A 14,468-nucleotide genomic window follows, 5' to 3' on the forward strand; every position below is an offset into this window, starting at 1 on the left:
ATGACATTGTGATCGTGATGGGTGATCTGAATGCCAAGATGGGCTTGGACATTTGATGGGGAAACTCGGTGTTGGTGACCGTAATTTCAGCAACATCCACCGCTTCGTCATTGGTGGCACATTGTTCATTGGCATGTTGCCAAATGCCGCTTCGTCCATATTTGGGGAGCCTTCAAATTCAATATCGATTGTTTATATGATCCAACTATTGCTTGACAGTAGGAGGGCTATCTTGCTGATTGGCCAGCATATATACTGACTAATCTGCGATATGGTTTGGGCTACCATCAAAAATGCTCTTTTCTCGGATGCTACGCAGCTTGTCGGCCACGGGGCCACGTGGACTCGTGGAAGCGAATCGATGAACGAGAGGGCTTAAAAGCTCTACTGACCGCTACGAGTGATGGCGAACGAAATCCCGAGAAGTTCAACCTAGTGTGCACCATGACAAAAGGAAATTTGCTATTGCGCTGGTCAGGGAAACGGAAGATGCTCTAGAACGCAATGATTTCAGAAGTGTATACCGCATCACAATGACGAGCAGCTGAAGAGGTAAAAAGAGCACTTCACCGTAGTTCTTAAACGTATAATATCCGGTGAGGTCCCCCTGTTGTGGATAATTTGGTTAATCACACACACACAACATAAATGCATAACTCGCATGTTGGGAATTCATGAATTTCCCAGAGTGTGGAAGAAAGGTATGATGGTCAAGACGAAAACCCGTTTAGTCACTGGAAAATACTTCTGGCCGTCTATAAACAAGGGAGTAAACTCGTGGACCACACAGACATCGCGCACCATAAGTGCAAAGTCTACAAGCACGTAAGAAAGAAGTAGGCGTATTCTCTATTTCGACCAAGCGATTTTACACCATCCGTCTCGACATCATTGGCCCTCTGCCAGACTCACACGGATACAAATATTGCCCTACAATTATCGACAGGTTTACACGGTGGCCTCACTGACATTACGGCACAATCATGTGCCGAGGCCCTCTGTCGAGGATGGACCTTGCGCTTTAGTGTGCCAGCCGTAATCATCACAGACCAGGGAGTTAAGCAAACTCCTTGGCTTCAAGCAGCACAGGACTACTGCATACCATCCACAGTCTAATGGCATGCTGCAACTTTGGCTCCGAAGGCCGTCTTAATGGCTCGCGACGATCCGTCGTGGTCGCGATCCTTGCTTTTCGTCTCCCTTCGCACAGCCCACCGAAAGGAGTTCACGGCCAGCCTCGTGGAGATGGTATACGGAGAGAATCTGCGCCTCCGTATCTACCCTGCGCTGGACGTCAGGGCAGGCTTAAGTGACTCCGACATGCTGTACGTGCTCAGAGGCGCGATTTCGAAGTTGCGGACGACTTTACCTTCCCAACACACTTAGGAACCTCGAGACGTGCTTACAGGTCCTCATTCGGCTGGACGCTCCCCGAAAGCCGCTGCAACCACCTGATGTAAAAATTATTGGTCCAAGAAAAAAATATTTTGAGCCAATGAGTAAGGTCTGCAGTGTATGTTATGCTAAAATATACGCCATGAAGAGGTTCACTTACTTCAGCCTCGAAAGGAGTAATAGGAAACGACAACCAGGCGGGCGCTGAGGTGCTGGAATTCAACAAGCTAAGTTCAAAACTGTTTAAGGAATCTCTTGGTAAGTGGTACATGATTGATTTGCACAGTAACGCTTAAATACTCTCGCATTCTTGGTTAATAATTGTATTGGAATGAACTATCCAAAGTAGAAAACCCTTCCGAAGCCATTTTCGTCGTCGTAGTTGCAATTGACGCAACGGAGTAAGCCCCGCTCTTGCCAAGAAGTGAACAAGTTTTCCTGCTCCAAAGAGAGCATGAGAAACGAAGTAAAATAATCCAAACGAACCCAAATCTATGCCTGTAAACTTATCATGAGTGTGGTCACTAATTAAACGGAGGAATCCAAGAAACTCCTCCAGAAAATATATATTAACATCTGCGTTCCATGAAAAAAACTTACGGGTATGGTACCTAAAGTTGCAAAATAGAATGTGGGTGTGGCAAAGTCGACACCTAACTCCTCTTGGTGTATGGTGTCAACATTCTCGTCTCTGACGGAAGCGATGGTCATTGCCATTGAGGGCTGGGAAACTAGTCTTGTTGTGTGGCTTTGTGTGCGTCATTGTGCTGTCCCGCTGCTATAGGCTTATCATTTACACAGAATTTAGTACAATGATAATGAAATCAAAGCATAATCTCTTTCAAAACTGAGTCGGTGTTGGGACCATGTCCTTAGTCCTGGTCCTGATGTTCTTCTATCATTTAGACTATGATTCCTTTCCATCAAACCAATCCAAATTGCACCCTTGCTCTGAACACCACTTGGTATTTACTGGCGGAATTTGTAAGCAGAGCATTGAAGTAAGGATTGAGAAAACTGGTGTATTCTTCGATTCTCATGTCTGGCGGTACCTTCTCTAGTCATATTATTTATTTTTATGAGTTAGAGGACAATGTCTTGTCTTTTTCGACATGAAAGGACTCCGGCTACCTCGGTTTTTTCGCAATAGAATTAAATTCAGTTTCCATGACCATCATTAATTTGCTTCTCTTTAAGTTTCAAGGATGGTCCTGAACCAATAGTCACCCCAACCTTGTACTACTCTTAAAGATGAGTTAGCAAATACACTTGGATTAACCGGATTAAAATCTCTCAATATTCAAGCAAAAATTCAACCATCTCAAGTCAATTTCTCAAACACCAAAGTCATTTGTCTTCTCTCCACCTAATCAATCCTTGAAGATAGATACCATCCGAGAACATCATTTATCCGACACAATTACTGATGACGACTCCCTGCCGAGCCAATACCAGAAGCAGCATTCCCAACTTGAACAATCTTCAAAAATGGAAGCCAAAAGCCGAAATATCATACAAAAGAAAGTGCGTGTCTAGTCACTCGGCCTTATCAAAAAGCCCTTCCCTCCCCCTCGCCGACTGTTACCTCCGCTCACATGCCAATCCATCATTTATCAACGTTCGTGATTATCACTTTTTAGGCTTTTCCGGCCCCGCGAAATCCCAGGCAATTTCTCACGCTTCCGTAGTATGTACGAGTGTTGGCCTGCATGACTAGCGCCTTGTGGATTCCAATTCGACCTTGCCAATCATTTATCTTTTCATTCATTTCGCTAATCACCACATTCCCGGCCCGCTAGTGTGCGAGAGACGACACGGCAAGTATAAAAATATGAACAATATCTGAGTCTAAATAAAAACTAAACGAAAGAAATGCCTGGCCGAGGAAAACAGCAGATGAAAAATGAACAGCAAGTGGAAATGTCTTTAGAAGATTTTCTTATGGAAGCAGTTACATGGCAGCATGTGATAGTGGTCCCAGATAAAAGGGTCAAGATCAAGAATAGTAAACAAAGTTGGTAGGAGAAATCGATTGGCTTGGGAGCGAGCATGTCTAACTTGTGCAATTAGCGACTTCGCCGATTAATGTTTCTTCATAAAGAATTAATTAAAGACCCCCTCAAGGCATACGGTCGTCTGGCTAACAAGCTAGCAACCATGTAGAGGCCACATCGTCTTAGCGTGTTCGGAGTCGGAGTTCTAACCAAAGGAGTTTTTGAACTAAGGGTGCAGACACATGTTCTTGTCTATAGAGTCTTACGCGATTAATGGTGAGCAGTTAGAAAGTTCTGGAATTAGAAAAAAATCCGGTACCAGGTGAGAAGAAATGGTTCCTCTTCCTGATACGACACGCTTGTATAACAGCAGGGCGAATACTTAGAATGACTGATAACAAATGACCGTACTATTAGTGAGGAGATTCCGTCAAAGGGACAAAGTAGTTTTCTAGCAAAGTATTCGCATGCCTTTCGAAAATGTTCCGCGGGGTATAAAAGGCCCGGAGGTCAGCCCTCGAAGTCAGTCTCTAATCCTCACCAACTTTTTACCGCCCTAATTCCAGCCTAAACCTTTTCTTTCAACCCCTTATCCATCCCGATGCATATAATGATGTTTCTCCCAACTACTTTGCCAGTCCAAGTCAGTGGAAGCTGCAATTGCAGCCTACAAGAACAAAAAATCAATGGGTCTCGACAAAACCCCTTCCATAGTTTTGAAAAAGTGCGCTCCCAACATTTCCACCACACTTACCACCATCATTAATCACTATCTCCTTAACGCCCACTTCCCCGCCGATTGGAAAAGTGCTCGCAATGTACCCATCCAAAAAAAGAACCTTAAACCACTTAATTCTGATAGCTACAGGCCTATCTCTATCCTATCTTCCTCCAACATAATTTTCGAGCGGATAATTAAATCCCTCACAGACGAGCACTGTACTTCCAACAACAACACTCTTCCTGAGTTCCAATCGGCCAACCGACCTAAACACTCGGTTGAGCACGCATCATTCATTCATCAGTCATCAAGACTGCTATCCTTCTAGGTATCAATCAGAGGACACCCACCATAGCCTGTCTCCTTGACCCAAGGAAAACTTTCCACTCCGTATGGCAATACGGACTAGCGTATAAGCTTTCCGAAATCCTCAATTTCCATCCACACCTCTGTAAGCTAATTCTTAGCTTTCTAGATGGGCGGAACTTCTTAGTCAACATCCTCATCCTATACTTGCCCCGCCGGCATTCTTCAGTGTTCAGTCCTTTTTTCAACCCTTTTCTCCTTGTTCACCGCTGACATCCCCAAACCAACTCCTCATTTCATCCTTCAATATGCGGATGACCTAATCCTTTAAACCGCCACCAAAGACATCTCCCACGGTGAAACTCATTTGAATTCTTATTTAGACGAGCTTTACCATTATTTCACCCGTTGGAAACTCTCCTTAAATCCCGGCAAATGCGGGACCATCGTCTTCCATGGAAACATGAGAATGACGCCGAAAATGTAGAGTGACATTAGATCCTTGTCACTCACAATTCACGATCATCCTATCCCGACTGTAAAAGAAGTCATATACTTCAGAGTGATAATGAATTCCCGCCTCTCCCACGTCCCTCAGATACCGAAGGCACTAGGCCGTGCAACGGGTGCCTTCAGGTTCATGTATCCTGTTCTTAATTACAATATACCAACTTCGAAAAGGATTAAGCTGTTTTGTTATAAGCAGCTTATCCGACCACTCCTCATTTTCGGTTTCATTTTCTGGTCCGATTGCTCCCCATCCCAAATGGAACGGCTCCGCCTTAAAGAAGACAGAATCTTTCGCCGCTGCGCCAACATTTTTAAAAGCGAGGCCCACTCCAAATATATTTCTAAACTGATCCTCTACGAGTCCTGCCAAACGCCACATATCGATGCCTTCCTTGCCCCTCATACCGTCAACTTCCTGCTCAAGTGTTAATGCCATCCCAAACCTCTTGTCTCCAAAGCCATGCAGATCGAGATCGTTGAAGATAACCTTCTTCGGAATTATCTGTTTCCCCAGTTCCTCTTATCCTTCCAATCGCAGAACCCCGTTTTTGATCCCCAAGGTGGAGTAGTTTTCTAAACAGGCAATCTCTCCGATTCCCAATTTTTTAAATCTACCCATCGTTAGCGCCCCTCATAGCTTCTGGTTCCCATCCCTCTCCCGCATGTCACCCATTCTGCCCCATTCCTTTTTCCTTTCCCGTCTTACCCTTCCTTTGAAGCAACAGTATTTTAAAAAAGATGGAAGAAAGGAAGACATTTTTATAGAGAAGTGAAATTACTGTGCAATTTAGAGTAGCATGAGTGCTTTGAAGCCGTAGTAAGGCGACAGACAGCCCAACTGCTGAACTTCAGCTTGACGGCCCGGATGACGGTGGCGATACCGCGTCCGAAACGACGCTATCCAGCGACTGCGAATCCGACTCGCAGTCTGGCTCTGACGATATCGTCAGAAGTACGCAATCGGAGTCGGCCGGCCTCTGAAAAGAAAACAAGCAACTACTCAGAAAACTCGAGGAAGCCCTCGAGAACAACAGGCGTCAAGATGAAAGAATCAGAGAGCTGACGGTCGTGGTCGTGTCGAAAAATCCCTCCACTCGTTGTCGTCAAGAACTCCGAGATATTTACAAGCATCAAAGAAAGCATTTCTCACGCTCTCTCTAACAGCTACCTGATGGAAAAAATCAGGTAAGTCACACAAAATACTAACCATAACACCGGAGGACTACTCTACCGCAGATCCTAGTGGAGAACCATAATAAATTCTAAACTTATATTCTCCCTGCCCAGAAGACTACCAGCCTCATCCTCAGTGGTTCAGACGCGGCGTTCTCCCTCAGGAGATCGTCGCGGAATTAAAAGCTCGTGGAGTCTCCAGTACCCTGAACCAAAAACCCTTTGCCATGACCTAGGTTGAGAACAATAACGTTAACCTAGACCTGTGCCTGGTCACTTTTGACGCAGCGTTCAACGAAGAATAGTTGCGTAACGTTAAATCCATCCAACACAGGATCGTTGGCTTCGAACAAATCAAAAATAAACAGGCACTGCAACAATGCAAAAATTGCCAACGCATAGGATACGCGGCAACCAACTGCCATCTTGGCTACCAATGCGCCAAGTGGGACCAGCTTGATTGTCCAGGCGAGAGCGTCAAAACTGCAGAACAGGCACCAAAGTGTGTTAACTGCGGGGGCAACGACCACCCTGCAAATTACAGAAAATGCCTTAGGTTTGTCCAAGTAGGCGGAAGGACTACCTCCCGTCCCTCTGGTCACCCAATAACCAGTCCCGCATTCACCCGTCCGTCCGTATCCTTAATAGAAGCTGCCTGAAACGGAACCTCCCTCAGCCACCTACCCATATAGCTCACCATGCTACCATCTCCAATCTTGACTTCCTTGAATTCGCCAGGAAATCTCAAGAATTCCTGCAAATGTTCAATTCATTGGTAGGAATCCAGACATTCCTTAATGGACGTTAAGACAATCGAGCCGAACATCAGCTGCTAGCAGACACGGATTTGAGCTATTTATTGGCAAGCACAAACCCCACATAGTTCTCCTGTGTGAAACTAGGTTGAACTACAGATACACACCGTCCTTTCCCAATTCCAACCTCTTCCGGACTGACCGACCACAAACCAATCCTCAAGGCCGCAACGCCTGCGGTGGAACGGCCGTCTTCCTACATTTTCAAAACAATTGAAGTCACCCTCATTCCCTTCGAATCCCAATCAACTTCGGCCTTCGTCGCTTCAGCCTACGGTCCTAACTAATCTATCGACACACACGACTTCATCTGTATCAAGTCCCTCTGCTCCTTTCAACTTCGTCCTTTCCGAAAACTGTGGTTTTTAATTACCGCTGGGCACCGCAACACCAGACACCGTCCTGGTTCGATGCACGGTCGATTCACAACAGGGAACAACTTCACCGTTTCCTCACAACCTCACTGAACGAGAAGGGCTTCAACAGAACGAAGCTTAATAAGACTCAAAGAACCGTGTGTACAGGTTCTACTAGGGCTTTGCAATGCTGCCCGCCAGATGAACTGAACGTTCTGGTCCACCTTGTTCCCCTGGACCTCTACATTAATTCGGTGAAGCGTCGTGTGCTGTCAAAACACGTGCATATGGTTGTTGGACAGCGGAACCTCATGATCATGGCAAAGCCCTAAACGAAGTTCCTTGGGAGCTCTTCGCATTCCCTACGGACTTCGCTACATGCAAGTCGCAATTAACGACCAATTCTGCTGTGGCCTTTGCAAGCTCGGCAGAGTGGAGGACCGGGGACGTATACCACGGTTTATGGCATAATATTTTTCATCGACGGGTCAAAGATGATCTATGGAGCCAGTGCCAGGTGTTTCTGGGATATACACAGTTTGGCCGAGTTGTGGGATCTCCCAAAATTTGTCAATTTATTCCAAGGCGAAAGTACCTGCGATAAAGGAAACCTGTCGATGATTGGGGTATGATCTATGCGCCAGGCGTAGTATAATCATGGTGATCGACAGCCAAGGCGCATACGCAAGCCAGTCTTTTGAGTTTGTATAACTCCCTGGCTTGTGCACTGAGTTCAGTTCTTTCTGCCTAGACTACCGCCCCATAGGGGCTGCTTTCTCCTGGTATATCATCTCCAGCATATGTTGACAGATCTGCACCTTTCCAGCCGGGCAATTTAAGAACTAAGGTCCTAAGCCACTCCACAGTGCCTTCCGTAGTGTAGTCCACCAGTGTATGAGCTAGTCAAAAGCGTATCCCAGCGAACACAAATTTCGCAATCTATCCCTTGCATATCTGCCTGACCACAAGGTCTTCAACAGTTTGCTGCTCCTCACGAGTGAGTATTTGCTCGGAAAATATTTTTGGCAGTATGGCCAGGCAAATGCCCTTGACCGCACTAGCATAGCTAATGGCGGGCTTCCTGATTCCTGCCTTTACCCCCGACCTGCCCGGGTTTTCTCGCCTATTGGGTTCTGGTTCGGATGTTTTGGGAGAGCATTCCCCTTCATGTGGGCTAATCTCCGCTGCTCACCGCTTTCTTGGCTCCAATAAAGATGACTTAAGTCTATCCTGAGCCTTCTTAAGGGCCTCTTCTGGTTTAAGGCTTTCCTTCAGATAGTGCAGGTTCCACTTAGCACCTGCGCTACTGAGACGTGTCTCCTTCGCGACGTCCTTTTGAGCAGTGGTCTTTGTTAGTTGTTCTCCTCGCAATATATCAATGTTTACCTTGGATCTACTGCTTGACATCCCAACTTCTCCATTCTTGGGTTTAATCACCTGGTTCTCAGCATTTCGGAGATACGCCTCCGGCTGGTTAATCAGTTTGATTGCGGTACGAGGTTCCGCTAGTTTTGTTCTAGTTTTCTGTATTTCTGTAATGTAACTCATTTGATTCCCACGAGTATGGGGGTTAGCAGGCCCGCTTTGCCATAGCCCCCTTAGCACATTAAGGCCAAATTTACTCACTCAGGTGACCAGGTATCAGTGAGGCTCCGTTCGAATACAGTCACCCTGGATTGGGACTGTTTCTCGACTCCCCAGTTTGATCTGTAGCATTTTGTTAATAGTAGGGTCACCTCGTACAAGGTGTGGCTATCACCACTCACTAGGAGTCTTGGTAGACGAGAGGCTAGGGCCTAAGGAAAAGCCGGACATCCCAACCCCAACAGTGTGACATGCGACCCAAGTGACACCAAAGCACAAGGTCATCGATCTTCAATCAATTAAGCGAGTGCGGGAGAAAGAGGTGGAAGCTTTGGGGAATCACCAGGCACTAAAAAGAAAAAAAAGGAGTCTTGACCAGTCCAACAAACGGAACTAAAAGTTCAGAAGGGCCTAAAGTGCCCAAATCAGGAACGTCGACTAGCGAAGCGAAACCGAAAGAAAGTAAGAGCGGTGGTTGGACTAAGGTCGTGAACAATAAAAGAAACAAGAAATCAAAGGTGCGAATTCGCCCGGAGGCAATTGTAATCTCCAGCAGAGGACATCTAACGTATGCAGAGATGCTGAGGAAGGTGAAATCTGACCCCGACCTAAAATACGTAGGTGGAAACGTCAGCAAAATCCGGAGGACCCAGAAAGGGGATCTTATGTTTGAGCTGAAAAAATCCAGGGTGACTGCTTTCGTAACCAAGTTTCAAACTCATTTGGGGAGAATGTCGCGGTTCGTTCCCAAAAACATGAGATCTATATCCAGTGTAAGGATCTCGATGAGGTAACATCCAGAGAAGAGATCTATACTGCCTTGGAGCAACAATTCAAGTTGGAGAAATTCATCGAAAGATCTGCGGTACTCAAACGGCCACAATGCGACTATCAGTGGTGTCAGCGCAGAAGTTGTTGGCCGTGGGGAAGGTTCTGATTGGGTGGGTTGTTTGCCGACTAAGGGAGCAGATCTCTTTAAAGAGGTCCTTCAAATGCCTAATGTTTGGACATTTCGCGAAGGCATGCACTAGCTGCGTCGATCGATCTGATCGATGTCGAAGGTGTGGGGAGAAAGGACATATTGCCAAGAAGTGCAATAGAGACCCTGAATGCATTTTGTGCGAATCCGCGAAGGAGGTTGCTATCATTAGTGAACCACACCGAAATCTCTACGGTGGTGTATGGGTCCCAGATTCGACTGGTGGAGCGGCGATATGGGCGTGCGGTCGTTAAGCCCTACAATATAGCATGCGTCAGGCGTCTAGTGGCTTTGTGTAAGCAAAAATAACCGGTATATTTGTATACAGCAGCTACGCTCCACCTTCCTAGAAAAGCAGGCACCATGTTACACAAAGCATCTCTAAGGCATGTGACGCGTCGATGCCTAGGAGATGCTCATTCCATACTAGAAGACCCAATTATTAGCCGAATAGTGAACTTGCCAGCTTTCGATCGATTTGCTACAGAGCCAGATGAACGGCTCAGAAGGCAATAGGTAGGATCGATCAGGGGCAAAATGAACATGCCTATAGGGAAACTCACAAGAACCTCAAGCTCGCCATCCAGCGGAGTAAGAGGGAATGTTTTAAGGAGCTCTGTCTGGAAGCGAACATAAATCCGTGGGGTAGTTCCTATAAAATCGTGACAGGACGATGCAGAAGCCGATCATCTCCGGAGATCACATGTCCTATGCTCTTGAAAATAATCCAGAGGTTATTTCCCCAACAAGAAGGGGTACTGACACTTTCCAGCGTCTCCTGAATGTGACGATTCCACCAGTCACCGGGGACTGCTGGAGATCTGTAGTCGAATGGGCGACAGCAAAGCCCCGGGTCTGGACGGCATACCGAATAAGGCCCTCAAACTTGCCGTCAAATCTAGACCGGATATGTTCGCGGAGTTGTTCGAAACGGGCATGCTTGAGGGTATCTTTCCTGTACCGTGAAAGCGGCAGAAGCTGGTGCTGCTGTCTAAGGCTGGCAAACCGCCAGAGGAACTGTCCTCCTATAGACCCATATGTCTTCTAGAGAATATGCGGAAAATGTTGGAGCGGTTATTTATAATAGACTACTCCCAGCCGTCGAGAGCCAAGGCCTTTCAGATATTCAGTATGGATTCCGTAAAGCCAGACCAACCATTGATGCTATCAAAATTGGCTACTGGCTTGGCCAAAACTGCATTTCACGGATTCCCTGGATGTGAGGAATGCATTCAACTCGGCCAATTGGAACCTTATACGAAAGTCTCTAGCGACGATTGGTGTTCCCACCTACCTCGCCGCTATTATCGATAGCTACTTGCATGAGCGGACACTCTGATATATTACAGATGATGGACCCAAGGAGTACGTTGTCTCCGCGGGTGTCCCACAGGACTCTGTACTGGGCCTACTACTGTGGAACATCATGTATACTGATGTACTTAACCTTCCGGTTCCGGAGGAGGCCACGGTGATGGGTTACGCCGATGATATACCACTGGTTGTGGTCGCAAAGTATCTCGAGGATGCTGAGTTATACTCAAGCGAAGCAAACAGTGTCGTTAAGGCTAGGTTAGAGAGTGCACTCGTGGAGGAAAAGACGGAAGCGGTCCTCATCACTAAGCGCCGCAAAAGAAATTACGCCTGCATTAGAATCGGGAATTGTATCATCACTTCCAAGCCGGCTATAAAATACTTGTGGGTGATGATAGACGGAAAACTCAATTTTAAGCAGCAGATAAAGCATACTTGCAAAAAAGCATCCACCACAAGTATAACTCTCGCAAGGATGATGCCGAACATAGGAGGACCGCAGCATACTTGCAGGCTACTGAGTTCTATCATGCTGTATGCAGTCCCAGTTTGGGGAAACGCGCTGCAAGTGCGCTGCCTTCAGGACCGTCTCAGACGAAGCAGCATTCGTCATCTCGGGACTGATGCTGATTGACATCCTGGCAACCGAAACGATGAACATTTATAACGCCAAATCCATCTCTTCTTTATCGCAGGTGAAAAGAGCCGAAAGGGAGAGATCCATAAGCAAATATCCCTACCATCGGAGAGTGGCTGGAGGGAAAGCATGGGGAGATCAATTATAATCTCACCTAGTTTGTCACCGGCCATGGAGGATACCGTCAATACCAGTACAGGTTTAACTTGGACACCTCACCTAATTGTCCAAACTGTGACGGGGTCCCAGTGGACCCAGCGCATGTATTCTTCCAATGTCCTAAATTAGGAGAATGTTAGCTTGCCAGGAAGACTGGGATGCGATCAATTCCATGCTCGCGGTAATCCAGGATAAACTGCGAAAAGCAGAAGAAGTGAGGAAGGCGGGGTTACGAACCCCGCGGGAAGACGGAAGGAAACCTAGCTAAAGTAAGTTAAATCCGCCCCGTGATGTAATACCTAAAGGTGGTTCCACGGGGTAGGGCGGATTAGGGGGTGATTTTAGTGGGTAAAAATCCCACACTCTGGCGTGCCCAGGCCAGAGTCTTTTGAAGATTTCCACCCCCGTAAAACCAAAAAGAAAAATGACGGGAGGCTTGATCCTTGGAAAGCCACACATCGCCTTAGAAGAGAGAAAGCCCACTCTCAGAAAGAGATAGGTTGGCCCCAGGGAGCCATATTCCGCATCAGTGCAGTGCACTGCTTGACCCCCTGAGTAATTGCATGCTCCATATGATGGATGAGTGATCGTTGTCTACCCTAAGGGGATTATCTTTTGACTGCCACTTATCATTAAGGTTTCAACAGTCTCTATTTCCTATTTGAATTTAGTGTTCCATATCTTCACTGAAATAAACAATGCAGGGAAATGCATTATCACAAGTATACACGAACGCTAACTATATACGGAACTGTCGTGTCAACAGGTCGCCGCATTCAAAGTGAGCACCCATGTGGGAGGCCAGGCTTTTAGTTATCGCAATCATTAAAAGCTACCGACGTGATTCTCCCTCAAAAGTGTATTTGAACGTGTATAACGCCATCATGATAAGTGGATAAGCCTGAAAACTCCTCAGTTACATGAATCGAATTTAGGTCTAGGTGTTCAGCCTCGCAGCATCATCTTCATGTATCTATGCCTGAAGCAAGTGTGTGGATGCTCCAAGCATGTTTTTCCAACTCTTCCACCGTCACGCTTGGTATTTTTCCCAAATCACTAGCTGACAAGTGATAGATAGTTGCAATCAGGAAAACAGTTTTCAGATATTTGTCAACATAATTAACTGAAAATTTTGAGGCGCAAACCAGCACAGCGGCCTTCTCAACACCGAACGGCTGAACTGGGCTGTACCACACAACGTGTTGATTGTTGATGACTCCATTACAAAAATGCCGGGGATCCAACAAGTTCACCAACACCCAACAGTGAATTGCTAACAAATGTAATTTTTCGTGTGAGAAAATTAGGAAATTTGTCGTGACATAATTCATAATATTTTGAGTTGGAAACTGTGTTGCGGAACGAGATTGAAAGGGGGCAGATTGGGCAATGAAAATGCTCTTTCCTCTGCGTAAATTTTGATCCCCTGGAATTAGATATTATTTATAGGGTCTGGAGCGCTTGTCATCGATTTGAATTGATTGTATTGAAAAGGGATTATCATTTATCGCAATACTTTTAGATTGAACCGAGTATCATTGATATATTTAGCTCCATTCGTCTTTCTCGAATACCTAAACATATATGTATGTATTTTCGTCATTGTTTCTCCTAGAAATGTCTGATGCGGTAATTAATTATAACAATGAGTACCGACTATTATCAATAAATTGACCCACTCAAGGACAGAGACAACTCATCAGGACCAGACTGGTGGGTTCCGACCTTAGATGAATGAAGGTTAGGACTCTTTCAAGGAACAAAGCAAATTACACCGGAGAAACCTTCTAACGGTCATGTGTTGTCTTCTGCAAAGTGCTGACGGGAAGACATTTTTGCTTGTATGCAGCATTTTCCTCTTCCCTTCTTACGAGTATCTAGCATCCTTCAGTATCACCGTGGGATACCACCTTGTCGTAGTGGGGGAGTCCGTAGTAGTTTACTACTGCACTAAGATTGTCCAAACATGAATATGGAAGCAAAGGATTTAAACTGTCCAAGTGGTAAGAAGTCACAGACTTCGAATCCACCCGCGATCATGAGCAAATATCGTCCCGGCTGGTTTGGAGGACTCATCACATTCATGCCCCAAAGGAAGACAAAGCACCTGGGGAATGAGGACATGGACGTGGCTGTACTACTAGGTGTGATAGTGTCCTGACAAATCGAGAGCAAGGAAGCGGCCTCTTCGGCGGTAGTTGGGGATAAACTGGTCACCCTGGTGAGACCCACCTGACTCCTCTGTAAGTGTTAATGCGCGTAAGAAGCGTAAGACCAACACACGCGAGGATTAGGACCAGTCAGGAGGTGATTAAATCAGCGAGAAAGATCTCAATGAAATTGCTCCATCCCACAGGAATACGGATACGAAGGCGGGAAGGAAGAGGAAGTATGCGCAAGTTGCAGCTTCAGGCCTGATTGCTGCCGTGGGAGTTTGTTCTAACGATTGCCAAATACTAGAGGGACAATTTATCATCCTCCGAGAATGCCTGTGGAAAAAGTGCTGGAACCTGGAGCGAAGCCAA

Source organism: Hermetia illucens, chromosome 4, assembly GCF_905115235.1.
Source record: "Hermetia illucens chromosome 4, iHerIll2.2.curated.20191125, whole genome shotgun sequence".
NCBI classification, from domain to species: Eukaryota; Metazoa; Arthropoda; class Insecta; order Diptera; family Stratiomyidae; genus Hermetia; species Hermetia illucens.